The sequence below is a fragment of the Macaca thibetana genome, chromosome 16 (assembly GCF_024542745.1).
Source record: "Macaca thibetana thibetana isolate TM-01 chromosome 16, ASM2454274v1, whole genome shotgun sequence".
NCBI classification, from domain to species: domain Eukaryota; kingdom Metazoa; phylum Chordata; class Mammalia; order Primates; family Cercopithecidae; genus Macaca; species Macaca thibetana.
This window is the reverse complement of record NC_065593.1, coordinates 14,464,732-14,485,900: the sequence shown is the minus strand read 5'-3', so window position 1 is coordinate 14,485,900 and position 21,169 is coordinate 14,464,732. Positions and strand designations below refer to the sequence as shown.

At 42.5% G+C, this 21,169-nt stretch overlaps 1 protein-coding gene across 1 annotated transcript in view; it reads left to right on the top strand.

The window, feature by feature from the left end:
* The window catches only part of RNASEK (ribonuclease K), a 303,790-nt gene that overhangs the window by 191,386 nt on the left and 91,235 nt on the right, over positions 1–21,169 (top strand). The window lies entirely within an intron of this gene.

Here is a 21,169-nt window from a genome sequence, read left to right as displayed (position 1 = left end):
ATTGGTTCTTGCTCCTTTATCCAGCTCGCCACCCTGTGCCTTTTAATTGGGGCATTTAACCCGTTTATATTCAAGGTTAGTATTGATATGTGTGGATGTGATTCTGTCCTTATGTTGTTAGCTGGTTATTATGCAGGCTTATTTGTGTGATTGCTTTATAGTGTCACTGGTCTGTGTACTTACATGTGTTTTTGCAGTTGTTAGTAATGATTCATGTTTAGTGCTTCCGTCAGGAACTCTTGTAAGTCAGTTCTGGCGGTAATGAATTCCCTCAGCATTTGCTTATTTGAAAATGATCTTATTTCTACTTTGCTTATGTAGCTTGGATTGGCCAGATAAGAAATTCTTGATTGGAATTTCTTTTCTTTAACTATGTCGAATATAGGTCCCCAGTCTCTTCTGGATTGCAGGGTTTCTGCTGAGAGGCCAGCTGTTAGTCCAATGGGCTTCCCTTTGTAGATGACCTGTCCTTTTTTTTTTTTTTTTTGCAAGTAAAGGCCTGAAAATTTATTTTAATTGATGAAAACAAAAAACCCACAGATCCAAGAAGGTCAGTGGATCCTAAACAGAAAAAAATATTTTTAAAAAAAGCACAAGAGGGCATATCATAATCAAATTTTCTGAACACATATGATAAGGAGACATTTTAAAATGCGGTCAAGGCCGGGCGCGGTGGCTCAAGCCTGTAATCCCAGCACTTTGGGAGGCCAAGGCGGGTGGATCACGAGGTCAGGAGATCGAGACCATCCTGGCTAACATGGTGAAACCCCGTCTCTACTAAAAATACAAAAAACTAGCAGGGCATGGTGGCGGGCGCCTGTAGTCCCAGCTACTTGGGAGGCTGAGGTGGGAGAATGGCGTGAACCCGGGAGGCGGAGCTTGCAGTGAGCCGAGATCACGCCACTGCACTCCAGCCTGGGAGACACAGCGAGACTCCGTCTCAAAAAAAAAAATAAAATAAAATAAAATAAAATAAAATGCGGTCAGAGAGAAAAGACATTTTGTACAGAGAAACAAAAAAAGAATGAACAAAGCCTGCAAGAAGTATGGGATTATGTAAAAAGACCAAATCTACGTCTGATTGGGGTGCCTGAAAGTGAGGGGGAAAATGGAACCAAGTTGGAAAACACTCTTCAGGATATCATCCGGGAGAACTTCCCCAACCTAGTAGGGCAGGCCAACATTCAAATTCAGGAAATACAGAGAATGCCACAAAGATACTCCTCAAGAAGAGCAACTCCAAGACACACAATTGCCAGATTCACCAAAGTTGAAATTAAGGAAAAAATCTTAAGGGCAGCCAGAGAGAAAGGTCGGATCACCCACAAAGGGAAGCCCATCAGACTGACAGCAGATCTCTCGGCAGAAACTCTACAAGCCAGAAGAGAGTGGGAGCCAATATTCAACATTCTTAAAGAAAAGAATTTTAAACCCAGAATTTCATATCCGACCTGTCCTTTTTCTGTAGCTACCTTTAACATCTTTTCTTTCATTTTAACCTTGGAGAATCTGATGATTATGTGTCTTGGGTGATGATATTCTTGTGAAGTATTTTGTGGGGGTTCTCTGCGTTTTCTGAATTTAAAAGTTGGCCTCTTTAGCTAGGTTGGGGAAGTTCTCATGGATGATACCCTGAAATGTATTTTCCAAGTTGCTTCCATTCTCTCCATCTCTTTCAGGGATACCAATAACTCATATATTTGGTCTCTTTACATAACCCCATATTTCCTGAAGATTTTGTTTATTCCTTTACACTCTTTTTTCTTTATTCTTGCCTGCCTTATTTCAGAAAGCCAGTCTTCAAGCTCTGAGATTCTTTCCTGAACTTGGTCTTGCATTGTGATTGCATTATGAAATTCTTGTAGTGTGCTTTTCAGCTCTATCAGGTTATTTATGTTCTTTTCTATACTGGCTATTTAGTCTGTCCACTCTATCATTTTATGATGATTCATGGCTTCCTTAGACTGAGTTTCAATCTTCTTCTGAATCTCAATGATCTTCATTCCTATTTATATTCTGAATTCTATTTCCATCATTTCAGCCATCTCCTCCAGCAAAGGTTCTTAACTGAGATAAGTAGTGCAGTTGTTTGGAGGAAAGAAAGCACTCTCGCTTTTTAAGCTGTCAGAGTTTTTGTGCTTGTTCTATCTCATCTTTGTGGGCTGATGTTTCTTCAGTCTTTGAAGTTGCTGTCCTTTGGATGAGGTTTTTTAAAATTTAGTCCTTTTTGATGACCTTGGGTGTTTGATTGTGGCATAAGGTGGTTTCAGTCAACTGGCTTCATTTCTGGAAGATTTTAGGGAGCTGTCTCATCTCAGCATTCCTGGACTGAGTGCTCTAACCCTGAGGAACTGGTATCAGGCCCAAGCTTTGTTCTCTGGCTCAAAGTTAGGAACCTACTGTGCTGGAGGGACCAAGGTGCTCCTGGACCACTGGTCACATTACTCCAATGGGTGGTACCAGCCAAAGCACTTCATAGGGCAGTGGCCACTGGATTAGTTTTCATTTGCACATACCAGCAGCAACAGCAGTGGCACCATGGTAAGGTGAATGCTCATGGGCTGCAGCAGGATGCTAGTGGTGCTGGGGTACCAGCCTCCATGCTGGCATTCACAGCAGCAAAAGAGGTAGCATGACTTGGGCGGTGCAAGGGTCTTCCGCCAGTGACCATGTGTATGTTTGTGGTGGTGGTGGTGGTGGTGGTGGTGGTGGTGTTAGCAAGGATACAGGGTGGTGTTGGGAGCAGGACTGTGTGTGCAGCTCTGTGTGTGCTCACATGAGAGGAGGTGGCTGCTCAGGGAAGGGTGGGATTCACTGTTCTCTATGCCTAGTTTTGTGCCAGTTGCAGTTTTGGCACAGGGCCAGGGCATTGTTGGTAGCAGAGCTGGTGTGTTCCACGCCCACCAACACTGACAAGTATGGCAAGGGACAGGAGAATGGGGTGTACTCGTGCCAGCAACAGTGTCATGGCAGGGTGTGCATACATGTGCACTGGTGGGGAAGGGAAGGCAAAGTTTGCTTGCAAACACATGCAGTGGCAAAGCAATATGGGTGGCCACAGGTGAGTGTATACAGAGAAAGCTGCATGGGGGAGGCTATAGTTAAGGCAGGGCAAGGGAAGCCTGGTGCGTATCTGTGAAGGTTGCTCTGCTGGATCCATATAGTGGTCAGGCATGGTCCACCAGCACAGGAGCTATGATGTGGGCCCCCAAGGAGGTATCTGGGAGCTGCACTGCAGGCAGGTGCAGCCAGGCTGGGGCTCTGTGAGATGCCAGCAGACCAAGGGATGCTCAGGTCAAACTGGTCCTGTCTCATGGGCAAGACCACCCTGCAGAGTTCAGGTCTGACTGTGCCGCTAGGGCTAAAGTGTCCTATGGGAGCAAGTCAAGCCTAGGGACATGGGTGTTCCTGGCTGTACTCCAGTACAGACACTGTTGCACCAAACTCTCTGGGCTCTGCACCAGCTGGATTTCTGCCCCTACCCCTTCTCTAGACATCTCTTCCTGCCAACTCAAGTATCTCTGGTGGTTGAGAGCTCTCTTCTTGTTGGGATTCTAGAGGCCCATGGTGAGAGTGGGCTGCTCCTTGCCTGTTAAACTCACCCCTTCCACAGGAACCAGTGGGGGCCAGAATGAGTCCTGGCGTGCAGTATCCCTGCTCAGCTTCCTCCCCTTCAGCCCAGCCTCTGTGTCTTCCCTCTGTCCACTCTCAATGCCTTCCCTCAGAGGATGTGCTAGGAATGCATCAGTCCTCCTGATGTCTTGGTCCCTCATTGGGAGATGTTTCTACTGGCTGCATCTAGTAGGCCATCTTGGAGCAGCAATTTGCATGTTAAAGCTCAGACAGTTTGTTTGAATGCACACAGAAAATAAAAAAGAATGAAAAGGAATTAAAAACACCTACTGGATCTAGGGAAAAGCCTCAAAAGAGCATATATAAGAGTCACTGGAATTTGAGAGGGAGTTGGGAGATAGCAAGGTGTAGAAAGTTATTCAAAGAAATAATAGCAGAAAACTTTCTAAACCTAGAGAAAGATATAAATATACAGGTACAGGAAGGTCAGATATCACCAAATAGATTCAAATCCAAATAAGACCACCCCAAAGCATACAATAATCACACTCTCAAGGGTCAAGAACAAAGAAAGGGCTGGGTGCGGTGGCTCACACCTGTAATCCCAGCACTTTGGGAGGCCAAGGCGGGCAGATCACAAGGTCAGGAGTTCGGGACCAACCTGACCAACATGGTGAAACCCCATCTTTACTAAAAATACAAAAAAAGTTAGCCGGGCGTGGTGGCACATGCCTGTAATCTCAACTACTCAGGAGGCTGAGGCAGAAGAATTGCTTGAACCCAGGAGGTGGAAGTTGCAGTGAGCCGAGATAGTGCCATTGCACTCCAGCCTGGGCAACAGAGCAAGACTCCGTCTCAAAAACAAAAACAAAAACAAAAACAAACAAAAAATGAAAAACAAAGAAAGGATCCTGAAAGCAACAAGAGAAAAGAAGAAAATAACATGTAAAGGAGCTGTGATTTGTCTGGCAACAGACTTTTTAGCAGAAGCCATACAGGCCAAGAGGAAGTGGGAAACATACTCAAAATGCAAAGAAAAAAACTTTTTTCTTTTTTTTCAGACAGACTCTCACTTTGTCACCCAGGCTGGAGTGCAGTAGCACAATCATGGCTCACTGTGGCCTCAATTTTCCTGAAGCTCAAGTGCTCCTCCCACTTCAGCCTCTCGAGTAGGTGGGACTATAGGTATGAGCCACCAAGCCTGGTTAATTTTCAAATTTTTGTAGAGACAAGGTCTCCCAACATTGCCCAAGCTAGTCTTGAACTCCTGAGCTTAAGTTTTCCTCCTGCCTTGGCCTTCCAAAGTGCTGGGATTACAGGCATGAGCCACCACAACTGGCTGGAAAAAAAACTTTCAGTCATGAATACTATATCCAAGAAACTATCCATGAAACATGAAGGAGATAGACTTTCCCAAATGAAAACTGACAAGGTGTGATCATCACCAGCTCTATCCTATAAGAAACGCTAGAGGGAGCTCTTCACTCTGAAAGAAAAGGATCCTAATATGTAACAAGAAAACATCTAAATGTTTAAAACTCACTGGTAAAAGTAAGTACATAGACAAATAGACAAATACTCTAATACTGTAATAGTGATGTGCAAGCTACTCATGTCTCTAGTTTGAAAATTAAAAGGAAAATCAAAAATTTTGATTTTTGATTGTAATAACCACAGTAATTTGTTAAGAGATAGGCATAAAAAATGTGAGTTGAGACAATGAAAAGTCAAAATGTAAGGAGATGGAGTTAAAGTATAAAGTTTTCTTCAGTTTTTCTCCTTTTCTTTGTGATTAAAGTTAATTTTCATCTTAAATGACAACTGGTTAAGTTTAAAATAATTTGTTATATCTATAAGATGTTTTCTGTAAGCCTCACAATAGCCACAAAGCAAACACCTATAATAGATACACTAAAAATAAAAAGCAAGGAAATTAAAACATACTACCAGAGAAAATCACTTACACACAAAGGTAGACAGTAAAAAAGAAAGTAAGGGAGAGAGGAGTTGCAAAATGACCAGAAAACAACTAACGTAATGTCAATAGTAAGTTCTTACCTATCAATAACAACATTAAATTGACTAAATTCTCCAAATTAAAGACAGAGTGGCTGAATGGATTAAAATAAAACAAGATGCAACTATAGTTTGCCTACAAGAAAGTCACTTCCTAAAGACTCACACAGGCTGAAACTAAAGGAAAAACATATTCTATGCAAATGGAAACCAAAAAGGAGTAAGAGAAGTTATACTTAGATAAAAATAAACTTCAAGTCAAAAACTGTAAAAAAGACACAAAGAAGGTGGATTAGGCCGTTTCTGCATTGCTACAGAGAAATACTTGAGGCTGGATAATTTATAAAGAAAAGAGGATTAACTGATACACAATTCTGCAGGCTTCACATAAAACCCCACAGACTGGTATATCCCAAGCAGAAAAAAATGAACATAAATCCATAACTAGACACATCAGAGTGAAACTTCAGAACACCATAGATAAAAAGACAATCTGGAATATAGGCAAAAAGCAAGGAAGGATCACCTACAAAGGAACCAGAATTAGCACAACAACAAAAGTCTCAACAACAATGGAAGCCAGAAAATAACAGAATCAGGTCTTTGGTATATTGAGAAAAATTACTGGTCAACCAAGAAATGTACAGTCAGCAGAACTCTAAGAAAAAAATGGTTTCCATCTTTTTTTTAATGAGAAAATTTACTTCTAAAGACCTGCCTTACAAAAACTTTTGGTAATGTGCTCAGAAAGAAAAGGAAAAATAATACTATAAAAGTTATCTGAGATGCCAAGAACGTAGTAATATGTAAAGAAACCAAAAGCAACAGTGTCAGGTTAAAATAAGCATGCTTTATAATTTGTAGTATTTTTTTTAAAGGCAGATGTGCTGGTTCCTCTCTGCCACTGAATGCAACAATGAAGACCTGGGCAAAATGCATGAAGCAGCAGTATCAGGTGGGTTGGAGTAAAAGAGCAGAAAGAAAACTAGTTGTCACCTTACTATATTTTCCCTGCAGTAACTCCTAGACTGACTTCAAGGCAGCCTAAAACCCAGAGGTGCAAGTCAGCATGGACAGATAAAGCTTTAGGGAAAGCCCTCAGTTCTGGCCTAAGGAGTGATAAAGGGGTCTCCTGGAAATGACAACAGCAGCCGGACGGATAAGCACGTGCAATCTGAAGAAGGGGAATCTTCCTCTCCAATCAGAAGAACTGTGGTCCCAAGAGCGTGGGGAAAACCTCCGTGGCTTTTTTTCCTCTCTCTTTTCTCTTACCACTTGACCCCGGATGAGGGCACAGATGCAAGAAGTGTACAGCAAGGTAGGGTACATTAAGCCCTAAATTTCTGGCTGAACGACCAAAAAGGAAAATGCCAGGAAACTAAAAAGCACTGAGGAGATCAGAGGGAGAGAGAGGAGCTCAGGAAGGAAACCCCAAAATATTGTTTATAAGCTCAGGGGCTGATTCCTAAACTGCACAGAGAGAGATCAGATCACAGACCGGACTACCAAAGACGGAGAGCTGAACTCAGAGGTCGGGTCCCATCGAGGTTCCTAACTGGGTGGCACATGCATGGGCTAGATCCAAATAGCATTGTAAGGGCCTGGAAAACAGAGCTCGAATAGCAAACACCTCAGAAGACTGATTCAAACTTGTGGGCTGAACTCAACCAGGTCAAAGCTTGAGAAAAATACCAGCATTCTCCACAGGACATAAACAAGATTGTCTCATAACATAGTATTCAAAATATTAGGATACAATCCAAAATTGCTCATTATAAGAAGACAGGAAAATCTCAGTTCACATGGGAAGAGACATAGATGACTATGAAGAGAAGTTTTAAAATATTCCAAATCGGGGCAAACACTGTTGAAAAGGTAGAAAATCTCAGGAACTAAATAGAAAATATAAAGAACCACCAAATGAACATTTTAGAACTGAAAAATGCAATAAGGTTTTTGAACTCTTTTTGTCAAGGTGGCAGATTTAGAGGCATTGCTAGCACGCCTCTCCCACGTGGAAGGACAAAGTATTCACGTTGTGAACTTTTTTCAAGAAGCGATGGTCATTGAACAGCAACACCCGAGGAACCTTTGAAGGACGCAGGAGGCTGCAGTCTCCACTGGAATCAGGTGAAGGACTGTGAGTCCCAGAGTGTGAGAGGGGAAGAGTTTGCCTCTGGGGTGCACACCCCCACCAGGGACTTTGAAAATACAGGACACGGGGAAAGGGCCCTAACCCCACCTAGCAAAGGAACCAACTTGGGGAGAGTGGTGGAATCTAAATATAAAAATAGGAGCGGTGGCAGAAAACACTTGCGTACATTCCCAGATCCCAGCACAGGAGGGCAGCCGTCCCTTACTGTTCTCACAGGGGACCCCGTGGAGGACTGGCAAAAAGTTTAGACGGCGGTCGCGGGTTAAAAGCAGCTCCCAATGGGGTTTCACGATATATATAACCTTGGGTGGGGATCAACTCCCTTGGCCAGTGGGGGAGAGTGACGAGTGGGCTGCGAGAGTGAAGAGTGGGCTGCGAGAGCAGTGGGCCGTGAGTGCACAAGCCGCGGGTGCAGGAGCCTCAGATGCCGGCTTTGCAGGACAGGGAAGGGTGTGGCGTGAAAGCCACAATGGCAATTTCCCGTGGGGAAAGCTTATAACTGTGGCAAGTTCCAATTACAGACTGATTGGAATTCAGCTCGCCGCTGCCAGTGGAAGCTGTGGTAATACATTTGCCTCACTAAGTGCATGGGAAATGTGGGGCTTACCGCTCCCTGCTGCTCCCCACTCTGCACAAACTCTTCTGCGCAGCAGAGGCAGAAGAGCATCAACCCAGTGGCCTGAGACCTGCTCCATCCCCCAACATTCACAGGAACTGCTGCCTGCCCCACACACGGAGAATCAAAGGACAAACCTGACCGACCCGGCCCCCAGCTGGCTTTGTCCTGCCGCCTGCTCTGGTAGCTTAACACAAAGCACAGAATCTCTTGAGAGCTACCTGGCCCCACCCATTGCCTGTGAAACCAGAGTATTCCTCCACGCCGCCGCTGCCACCACCACCACCTCCCGCCGCCACCACACACACACACACACACACACACACCCTCCTGGCAACATAAGGCAAGCAAAAATCCCACTGTTACTACTGCAGCTGGTGTTCATTTGCAAGCACCACCTCCCAGTTGGAGGTCAACCAGCACAGTCCATCACAGCATCTGCTGGTAGAATAACACTGCACCCAGGAAAGAAGAGACTATATGACCTCAGCTCTCACCACTGCCTGCACCACTCCAGCTAACCAGGAGGTCCTGAGTCCACATGACCAGCTCATTTCTACTCTAACTAGCATTCAAGAAAGCTAACATACTACGGCTACCAATAACCAAGGAATTTCAGAGTCCACATCACCCCTGCTACCCCCATTAGAACTGCTGTTGTTACCCACTTCTGGGAAACTTGAAAATGGATCACATCACCAGATCCCTTGCAGGCATTCCCTAACACCAGCCTAGAGGGTGGCAACGTCACGGGGCAGCTAGACTCAGAGGAGCAACAACATTCACAGTAGCGTGACTCACAGGGACTCCCACTCATAGGGAAAGGGGGAGTGCACCCCATCAAGGGAACACAGTGTGGGACCAAAGAATCTGGATGGCAGGCCTTGAGCGTCAGATCCTTCCGCTGATGGAAAGCTTCCTTGAGCAGAGGCACAGTTGAAGTGCTGGGCTCAGCAGGGAAAGTCTTCAGCTCTATCGCAACAGTCAGACATCTTTGGTGCACGGGAAGGATCTTGGAGAAGAGGAAGTCTTTCCCCCCTTGTTCGCCACCATATGCACAGCTGGGACTTCTCCCACAGGAGCGCGACATGGGTGCAACCATACACGGCCATTCTGGAACACATCAAGGTGACTACATCCCCACAAGAGGAGCACCCTCCAGGTTCAGGCTGGCACAAGAAACAGTCACAATGCCTCTCTATTGGAAACACCAACAATCCTACAGATGAAGAGAGGTGCCTGTCTGATCTGAATAGCCAGAACACTGGGACGGGAGCATATCTAAGAGGTGGAAAATGTTCCTGCTGACCTTGCAGGGGAGCTAAGGTGGCTCCAACCCTTCTGCCTGATAAGACCTCCCTGTGACTGACTCACTGAGGGCTCCTCCAGCCACCTCTGTCAAGCCTGGGACTTCATTTATCCACTTGCTTTAGCCACAACCGATCCCTACTCAGGGACACCTCCCCTACTGGCCTGAAACCTGAATCATCAAGCCAGTAAATAAAATACTGGAGGGAAAAAAATAAATAAATAAAAGTAAATTAAAAATAAATAAATAAATACTGGAGGAAACCTGAACCATCAAGTCAGTAAATAAAATACTGGAGGAAAATTAAAAAATGAGATGAGAGAAGGAGATAAGCTTTAAGAAACCTCTACCATTCCAACCCCCTAGGAAAGAATGGAATGGAAAACCAAAAACTGTATGTTCTCACTTATAAGTGAGAATACACAAAGGTGTACAGAGTGATATCATGGACTTTAGAGATTCAGAAGGGAAAGGGTGGGAAGGGGACCAAGGGAACAAAATCTATGCATTAGGTACAATGTATACTATTCAGGTGATGAGTGCACCAAAATCTCAGAATTCACCACTATATAATTCATCCATGTAACCAAAAACCACCTGTACCCCATTAATAAATAAAATAAATTTTAAAAATAAAAAATAAAGTTTTAACTCACTGAGCTTGCAGCAGAATGGAGACGGCAAAGGAAATAGTGAATTTGAAGATAGCTCAATAGAAACTATGCAATTTGAATGTCATCAAGAAAAAAACTGTTTATAAGTAAGTAGAGTCTCAAGGACATGAAGGACAATACCAAAAGGTTTAACATTCATGTCATCGGAGTCAAAGAAAGATAAGAGAGTGTGGTGCAGAAAAAATAAAACAATGGCTTCCAATTTTTCAAATTTAATAAAAGACATAACTTATAGCTTCAAAAATCTCAACAAATCACCAACAGGATAAAACGAACAAATCCTCATCCAGATAATCTCAAGCAAACTAATGAAAAACTAAAGTCAAGGAAAAAAATCTTGAAAGCAAGCAGAGAAAAGCAACGTATTTCTTATAGAGAAACAATAATTCAAATGAGTGCAGGGTTCTCATCAAAAACAATGGAGGCCAGAAGATACATCTGACAAAGGACTAATATCCAGAATCTACAACTCAAACAAATTAGCAAGAAAAAAACAATCTCACCAAAAAGTGGGCTGAGGACATGAATAGACAATAATTCTCAAGATACACAAAATGCCAACATATGAAAAATGCTCAACATCACTAATCAGGAAAACACAAATCAAAACCACAATGCGATACCACCTTACTCCTGCAAGAATGGCCATAATCAAAAAAATCAAATAATAGATGTTGGCATGGATGTGGTGAACACTGTTTGTGGGAATGTAAACTAGTACAACCACTGTGGAAAACAGTGTGGAGATTCATAAAGAACTAAAAGTAGGACTACCATTCGATCCAGCAATCCCATTACTGGGCATCTATGCAGAGGAAAAGAAGTCATTATACAAAAAAGGTACTTGCACACGCATGTTTATAGAAACAAAACTCATGATTGCAAAAATGTGCAACCAACCAAAATGCCCATCAATTGACAAGTGGATAAAGAAACTGTGATATACACATACACATACATACAATGGAATACTACTCAGCCATAAAAGGAATGAATGGCAGCAACCTGGATGTAATTGGAGACTATTATTTTAAGTGAAGTAACTCGGGAACGGAAAACCAAACATCCTAAGTTCTCACTCATAAGTGGGAGCTAAGCTATGAAGATGCAGAGGCATAAGAATGATACAATGGAATTTAGGGACTCAGGGGGAAAGGGTGGGAAGAGGGTGAGGGATAAAATAATACAAATTGGGTTCAGTGGTTACTGCTTGGGTGATGGATGCACCAAAATCTCATAAATCACCACTGAAGAACTTATTCATGTAACCAAACACCACCTGTTCCCCAATAACCTATGGAAATAAAAATTTTTTTAAAAAGAAAGTAGAATATTTTTAAAGTGCTGAAAGAAAAGACCTATCAACTCAGAATTCTACATCCAGAAAAAAATATCTTTGAGAAATGAAGGTGAAATGACATTCTCAGATGAAAAGAAAAAAAAAAACTAAGATAATCAATTTCCAGCATATATAATCTAAAAGAATCGCTTAAGAAAGTTTTTCAGACAGAAGGGAAGTGATGTGAGAAGGAAACCTGGGACACCGGGAATCAAGCGAGAACAACAGAAACGTTAAATATCTGGGTAAATATAACAGACTATCCCTCTTCTAATGAGTTCTTTAAAATATATTTGATGGTTGGAAGCAAATATTTTAACATGACTAATAGGTTTTTAATATACATAGACGTGATTAATGGGCTGACCGTCTGAGTTCATCTGCTCTCAGCCAAAAAACCACGGCTTCTCCCTCTGCTCAGTATGTCTTCTCTCTACCATGAAGTTCTATGTAACTTCTGTTCCCCATGGCTATCTTGGCCCCTCTGGCTTCTCTCCATCTTTGTTCCTATTGCTAACTGCCTGATTCTCTCTGTATTTTCCAAATCAACACACACACCCCCCATAGTGAAAAACTGATTCTGCCCTTTTGTTTGGGGAGTGGTCCCATCCAAGTACACCTCTGACTGGGGATGAGGCAGATTTCCTTCTAAGGAGATGGCAGGCATTATGATCGCCACGTGGAATTCAGATGCATTAAACATTTTGTCATTCTGAGAACCATGCCATACATTTGTACCCCCTCTAAGCCTTGATATGGTCTATTCCTTCTTCCTAGAATTTCTTTTCCTCTTTGCCTAGAAAACTTGTACATATCCTTAAAAATCCAACACAAGGGCTAAGTCACTCCTTCTTTCTCTTCAGTCCCCATCGCCCTTATACCCAACCTCTATTCAAGTATTTAATATGCTTTTTGGACACTGGTTGTCTATACATTTGTCTCCCCTACCAGACAGCTTGCTCACAAAAGGAGGGATCAGGAGATTCTCATTACTATATTCCCATTACCCATTAACCGTTATATTCATTCATGTCTTGTCATCCATTCAACAAATATTAATTGAATGGCCACTGTGTGTCAACCTCTGTATGAGGCACTGGAATGCAAACGTGAACAAGTCAGAGTCCCTGCCCCCTCAGAGATTAGCGTGGACCACACTGGGTCTGGCACATAGCACACAGTGAATATCGAGTAAGTTATTTTAAGTTGGATTGTACTTGCTTATAGTTCTCTACCAAGGATCCCTTTGACCTTTCTTAGACATGAGAGCTTTCACAGATACAAAGGAGTGGAAAGCTAAGTGGGCCCTGATTCCCAAAAGCACCTCAGCCTTGGTTGTTAAAAACTAAGCAACTCTTGTAGTCCTTATGTGTCCCACATCTCAGCAAATACACACACAAACACACATCATATACCTAGTTTCCCCAGCCAAGAACCAGGGAGTAACAATGACCAATCTTTCCTTCTCTTCTGCTCTCTTAATTCTCTCCCTTCCTGTCGTCACCAATTACACAATGGAGTCCTGACCATTCCACTTCCTTAGCAAGTCTTCCACCCTGCTCATCTCCATTCCTGCTTCCTCTACTTGCTGCAGGCCTTTATTATCTCTCCCCAGCACATCAAAGACGTCTCCTCATGGGTCTCCTGTTTTCTGTGCAACCACATCACTTATCTCTTCCTGACCCCACATTCGTGAATTTCCCTGAAATTTCATCAGCTCCCTGCAACTCTTGCTGTCTGTTTGCCCAGAATGCCCACCCCCTCCCCAACTGTCCTTTATTCCCATCAACCTGGTAGATATCTACTCAGATTTATACTCAGCTCAAGTTGCCTCCCTGAGAAGCCTTTTTTATGTCCTCCAGGTGAACCTATCCCTCCCTGCTTTGTGCCCCCATAATACCCCACACACAGGATTCTTTCTCCATTGTAACACTGTTGCATTTCTTTTATGTCTTTGTTTCCCCCCCAACTAGACTAGGAACTCCTTGAGGGAAAACAAAATCTCTATGTTCTCAACGCCTGGTGCATAATATATGCTCAATAAATACTTTTCTGAATGAATCCAGTAAACAAAATACTTTCCTGTCTTTGGCCTTTTGTGAAACAAGCAGCTAGGCCTTCCAGGAGGGGCTTCTTTGAGCCTCTATAAGAGTCAAATTAAGTAAGTAATTCACTGGGTTGTCTGCCTTGGTAGATCTGAGGACGCCAACTCTACCTAATTTTCCCTAGCCTGAGGCCCAACTGGTTCTCACCCAACAACCTCATGACCACATCCAGATGGTCCCTCTAACCCGAGCACTGCCAATGACATGTAGGACAGTCTCACACAATCTCATACTCCTCTCTCTTCTGCAATCTTAATCCCCAAACCCAATTTTGCCTCTCCTTTAATCCTTTGTCCCCACCACAGTTTTATCCTTCATCCATTCCTATAACATCTCCCTTGTTTATTCCCCAAACTTTCTCTTCTTGCCTTCAAACCTTCAACCTATGCATAAGCATAATCGTTGCGCATAAAAGCTACTGAGGCTAGGCATGGTGGCTCATGCCTGTCATCCTAGCATTTTGGGAGGACAAGGCAGGAGGAGTGCTTGAGGCCAGAAGTTCAAGACCAGCTTGGGCAACATAGCCAAACCCCTATCTCTAAGAAAAGTAAAAAAAAAAAAAAAAAAAAAGTTAGCCAGGTGTGGTGGCCTGCACCTGTAGTCCTAGCTACATGGCAGACTGAGGCCGGAGGATCGCTTGAGCCAAGGAACATAAACATAAAGCTGTGGTGAGCTACGATCGTGCCACTGCACTCCAGCCTAGGTGACGGAGAGATACCCTGTCTCTAAATATATAAATAATTTTTTCAAAAAGTTATGGAACATCTATGGTGTCCAGATCCTGTGCCGGGCACTGAAGGTAAATAGAGAAATAGGTATAGTCTGTGCACAGGGAAACTCAGGGAGGCAAAGAGATAATATGTAAATACCAATCCAGTCTATCAATAAGCACTGGCCTCAGGTTTTGAAAGGGTCAATTCCATGGACTGTGGAGGTGGTCAAAAAGTGCTGCTTCTTTTTAATTTGTGTGTGTGTGTGTGTGTGTGTGTGCGTGTGTGTGGAGATGGGGTCCCACGATGTTGCCCAGGCTGGTCTCAACTCCAGGGCTCAAGCAATCCTCCCACCTCAGACTCCCAAAGTGCTGGGATTACAAGTATGAGCCACCATGCCCAGCTAAAAAAAAATGCTTCTTGAAAGAGGCAGGGCTTGACTGGGATTTGAGCTGGGAAAAAAGTTCTTGAACAAGTTCAAAAAAAAAAAAAAAAGGAGATCAAAATTTCAGATTGAAGTTAGTGGCTCAAGGAAAGACCCAGGAGTCAGCAAATATGAAGTGTTTTAAGGGACCAGTAACTAAATGATTTGGGCTGGAGTGGAACACGGGTGTGGGAAAAGCATGGAGGTGAGTCTGGGAAGACAGTTTGGTGCTAGACGGTGGGAGGTATAATTACCAGGATTAGAAATTGGGACAGTGGCAGGTAAGCAAGAACGTGAGGAATTCTGTGTTCAGGAGGAAGACAGGATTAACTTGTAAATAGCATTTTATAAAGGTTCACGTGGCAGCTGTAAGGAGACAGGCTGGAGTGGGGACAGATTCACGGCAGGAAGTCTGTCATGATCTAGGTGGTAAAAATAGAATGAAACAATGGGACGGAGGAGAAAGATATTACAGGAGAAGAACCAGTTAGAGCTGGATGTTAATGAGAAAAGTCAAGGATAAGGGCAATGTTTTGAGCCCATGACTTTGGGTACACATAAATGCCAGCGATAAAAAATGGAAAGCTTAAAGCAGGAAACTAAGACAAATGACGGACTTTGGTTATCGACAAATCTTTATGAGCAGTGATGGGTATGAGATAAAGGAAGAGATGTCCAGCAAGTCATGGCAAATCCAGACTTGCAACTTTTGAGAGAATTCAGATATTCAAGAGATCAGGGAGCCATCTGCACGGAAGCGGAGACCTGCAAGAGCAAAGGATGTGCAGGGAAGAGCAGGACTGAGCCTTGAGATCCACCTTCTTTTCAGGAGGAGGAAGGGGGCCGGGCGTGGTGGCTCATGCCTGTAATCCCAGCACTTTGGGAGGCCGAGGCAGATGGATCATCTGAGGTCGGGAGTTTGAGACCAGCCTGGCCAACATGGTAAAATCCCATCTCTACTAAAAATACAAAAATTAGCCAGGTGTGGTGGCGCGCACCTGTGGTCCCAGCTACTCGGGAGGCTGAGGCATAAGAGTCGCTTGAACCTGGGAGGCGGAGGTTGCAGTGAGCCGAGATCATACCACTGCACTCCAGCCTGGGCGACAGAGTGAGGCTTTATCTCCATTTAAAAAAAAAAAAAAAAAGCCAGGGCGCAGTGGCTCAAGCCTGTAATCCCAGCACTTTGGGAGGCCGAGACGGGCAGATCACAAGGTCAGGAGATCAAGACCATCCTGGCTAACACGGTGAAACCCCGTCTCTACTAAAAAATACAAAAAAACTAGCCGGGCGAGGTGGCGGGCGTCTGTAGTCCCAGCTACTCGGGAGGCTGAGGCAGGAGAATGGCGTGAACCCAGGACGCGGCGCTTGCAGTGAGCCAAGATCGCGCCACTGCACTCCAGCCCCGGTGACAGAGCGAGGAAAAAAAAAAAAAAAAGCAAAAAAACAAAAAACAGTGGTGAAAAGGAGCTGAGCATATTCCCTTCTATTGTCCATGAATTTTTACAATTAGTAGGCATTATTTTAATAATTAGCCCCACTGCCACTCCAGCCAAAAAGCACTGGTGACAAGTCACTTTGCTCTCCCACATCTCTGTATCTCTCTCTCCAGCCATCCCTCTTAGCTCCTTCTCAGCCAGCGCCCCATCTCTCCTCCAGCACACCCCTAATCTTCCCACTCCAGGCTTTAAACTCTCTGCCATAGTTTCCTCCAAGTGTTGGTCAGCTACTCTTTGCAGGGGAGAAGAGTAAACTGTCCCAGGGGCCAACATAAAAAGAGAGCTTGGTTCTGCCTCTAATGTTTTGTTTATGGTGGTTCCCATAATACCTGTTACTTTCCCTCCAGCTGTTGTTTCCAGTTTTTTGTTTGTTGGTTTTGAGACAGAGTCTTGCTCTGTCACCCAGGCTAGAGTGCAGTAGTGTGATCTCAGCTCACTGCAACCTCCGCCTCCCGGGTTCAAGCGATTCTTCTGCCTCAGCCTCCCAAGTAGCTGGGACTACAGGCGCATGCTACCGCGTCCATTTAATTTTTGTATTTTTAGTAGAGACAGGGTTTCACCACGTTGGCCAGGCTGGTCTCAAACTCCTGACCTCATGATCCGCCCACCTTGGTCTCCCAAAGTGCTGGGATTACAGGCGTGAGAAACGGTGCCTCGCCTTGTTTCCACCTTTAATGACACCTTGTTTAGGAAAACCTCCAAGATCATAACTGTGTGGCTTTGATTGAAGTTTTGCTCCGACCCTCTGCATCTTGACATTTACTAGGCAAAATATAACAAACCTATAGTGATATCTTCCCTCTGTATGGTACAAGGTGGCTTATAATGCATTCTCACTTGCATTATTTTATCTGAGCTTCTCCTGGGAGGTACGTATGACAGCTATTTTTCCCATTGAACAAAGAAACTAAGGCTCAGATAAGCTGCAGGCTGCAGAGCTTGCAAATGGTAGAACAGGAACTGGAACCTAGAATTTCCAGTTCCCAGTTCAGTGCTTTTTGTACAATGTCTCATGTGTTTATACAGTTAATTCTTCAACATCGTCACGTCTTCTTTTGGATATGCACCTTCCTCTTCTTTTCAAATTATAAATAAGAATGAAATGACCTTATCTCAAGATCAGCACATCTGATCCAGCACCATTTGGCTGAAAGATTTATCTTCAGTGTCACCCTCATTTTTATTATAACTTTAGGCCCCCCTTTAGTTCTCATAATTCACACACACACACACACACACCCCATATGCAATTGCCAGATCCTACTCCTTGTTCCTGTTGCAGTATCTCTTCAAATCACTCCTCCTCCCTTCTCACTACCAAATCCTCCTCGCCTTTCCTGGGTTATCACATTTCTGAGAGCAAGATAAAAAATTTTCTCAGATATGGGCCGGGCGCGGTGGCTCACGCCTGTAATCCCAGCACTTTGGGAGGCCGAGGCGGGCAGATCACAAGGTCAGGAGATCGAGACCACGGTGAAACCCCGTCTCTACTAAAAATACAAAAAATTAGCCGGGCGCGGTTGTGGGCGCCTGTAGTCCCAGCTACTCGGGAGGCTGAGGCAGGAGAATGGCGTGAACCCGGGAGGCGGAGCTTGCAGTGAGCCGAGATCGCGCCACTGCACTCCAGCCTGGGCGACAGAGCGAGACTCCGTCTCAAAAAAAAAAAAAAAAAAAAAAAAAAAAAAAAAAATTCTCAGATATGTATAATAGAAAAAAATTACAAAGAAAATAACGTATAAAAAGCTGAATGTTTGGTAACTACTGTGGAACTTGCCTTTCTGCCATTAAAAAACAAAAAGCAAAAAAAATAAATAAATAAAGTTGGGAAAATATGTGAAACAACTGTTTTCAAAGAGAAAACAGATAGTGCTGGACTATGAACAAATAAGACGAATCCTATATTGCGCAGGCAGGGTTCTGCCTGGGGCAAATCCTCGATTACAGAACCAGAAGACTCTCACATAGAACAGCACTGAACTGAGAAAACAGAGATCAGAGTGCGGAGAGGTTGAGGCAGAATTTAGGGGGAAAAATACCAGACAGGAGGAAGCTACAAGGAGAAAGAGCTCCAGAAATCTGCATAGAGGTCCCCTGAGTGTTTGGCTGAATAGCAATCTGATAAAGGGTAAATTCCATTAGGCTAGGCAAACACCTGCCAGAGAACAATTACTTGAAATCTGTAGGTCAAAACATGTTGAGCTCACACGGGGCTAGAAATTCTTCCAGTTCCCACCGGTCAGAGTGGAGAGACCTCATTCAATATACGTGGCATTCAGGAAAGACCCAGGAGGGTTACCCTTAGGAGAGGGGCTAACCTGGCCATGGGTGCAGGTCACTCTAGCTCTATCCTTTAGAATGCTTTAAAACCAACCTCAAAAAGATAAAGGGATCTGCAAGTAAATCAATTATCTAACAGAACAAAGCCCACCACTCTTTAAAGAAATACAACAAAATCAAGCACTCGACAACATTAAATTTACAATGTCTGGCGTCCGATCGAAAATTACTAGCTATGCAAAGCAGCAAGAAAGTGTGGTCCGTAATCCAAACAAAATGTATTCAATAGAAACAAACCAGATGTAACAAAAATGATGCAACTGTCAGACAAGGCCTTTAAGATGACTATTATAAATATGCTCAAAGATTTAAAGTAAAATATGCAGATAGAAAGGAGAGAATGAAAAATATAAAAATAACCAAATGGAACTTGTAGAGATGATCAATACGATATCTGAAATAAACATTTCACCAGATGCAATTAACAGCAGATAAAATACTATTTAAGGTCAATGAACTTGAAGACATACCAATGGGAATTATCCAAAAGGAAGCATAAGATAAAGAGGTAAATATTTAATGTATAAAAGTTAAAACTTTCTGAAATAAATATGAAAAGACAAAAACAGACTTGGAAAACTATGTACAATATATATATGTACCTTGTCTGTATTATATAAGGAACACTTTAAAGTTGGTAAGAAAGTTCTTGAGATCCCAAAGACTAATGTATGCAAAAGTAAGTACAGGCCATTCACCTGGGATGAAATAATATCAGAAAATAAATGCAGAGGAGAACGTTTCAGCTCACAAATGATCACATAAATGCAGACAAAAATATCACCAAGGTGCTAATTTATAGCTATTACATTTACGAAAATTTAAAACATTCTAAACCTTATACCATCTGCCAGGATATTTTCTAAAAGAATAAAATAATTAAATGTAAAAAACGAAACCATAAAAGCCTTTCCAACTATGACTCAAAATCTAAAAGTCATAAAAGCAAAGATCGATAAGATAAATGATGAACTGGGAATAAATATTTGGCATTCATATTACAAAAGGCTAATCTCTCTAATATTTAAAGAGATATTATAAAATCTCTGAAATATAAAAATAACCAAATGGAACTTCTAGAGATGATAAATACATATCTGAAATAAACATGTCACTAGACACAAAACAGTTGAAAAAGAGATCATTAGCCCAGAAAAATGGTGAAAGACATGCAAAGAGAGATCACAGAAAAGGAGCTAAAAATGGCTTTGATACATTTGAAAAGAGATTCAGCCTCACTCATAATAAGAGAAAAACAAATTAAAAGATACCAAAGTACCATTTTTCACCAGATTGGCAAAAATCCAATAATAACAATGGTAATAAAAGTAATGAACACTCTCTTGCTATATGCCATTCACTGTTCTATGTGGTTTGGACATATTAACTCACATGCTTAATAACACATTGATGTGTAGAAGATAATGGGGAAATCACCCTCTCATGTTATGAGTGGGTATGTTAGTTAGACATAGCCCACTACAGGCGGGTGATTTCGTGATATCTAACAAGATTGTGAATGTATACATCCTTCAATCCAGCAGTAATGTTTGTGAGAATTCATTATCCATACACTTGCATGCAGGCAAAATAATGTGTAGAAGATTAATCATTGCCTTGCTGTTTGCTTTTAGTAAAAGACAGGAAAAATAATTGTCTATCAGTAGATACATATGTCTATCAGTACATTCATACAATGGAGGATTTTGCAGCTCTCAAAAGAATGAGGAAGTTCTCTTGTGCTAATATAGAAAGGTTTCCAGATACAAACAAAAAAGATAAAATTAGTAAGTGTGTTTAGTATGCTCTTTTGCATGCATTCATTTTTCTGGTTTATTCATAAAGAAACTCTACAAGATATTTAAGAACCAAATACTGTGATCTCCAAGAAAGAGGTGTGTGGGAACTAGAAAGACGGGGACAGAAAGACCACTTTTCATTGTATACCTTTTTATTTATTCTAAAAACCGAAATAAAACTAGTGTATAAGTTCTTGGAGACATTATATATTAGAACAATATTATGGAGAACAATTTGTCCTCCTCTAGAAACATAAAAATATTCATGACCTTTTTCTCATTAATTCCTCTTCTAGAAATTTCCTCTCCAGAAATAATCTAATCAAAGAGGGAATGTGCAAAATGATTTTTAACTGTGTTACTAGTAAATGTAAAATTTGGAGTGGCTGAATTAATCATTGTAATCCACCAAATGGAATAAACAATTGAAACACATAGTTAGAAAAACCAGGTAGCAACTCCCAACACCCAGATCTTGGTTTGTAAATATCATTCTCCAAAGAAATCAGGGCTCTTTGAGAAAATGGCTAACTCTAGGGGCTGGGGCAGGAAAAGTACAAGATGAGCCTGGAGCATCTCATGGTGCCAGAAATAAGAAAGTGCTAAAAAAAATAAT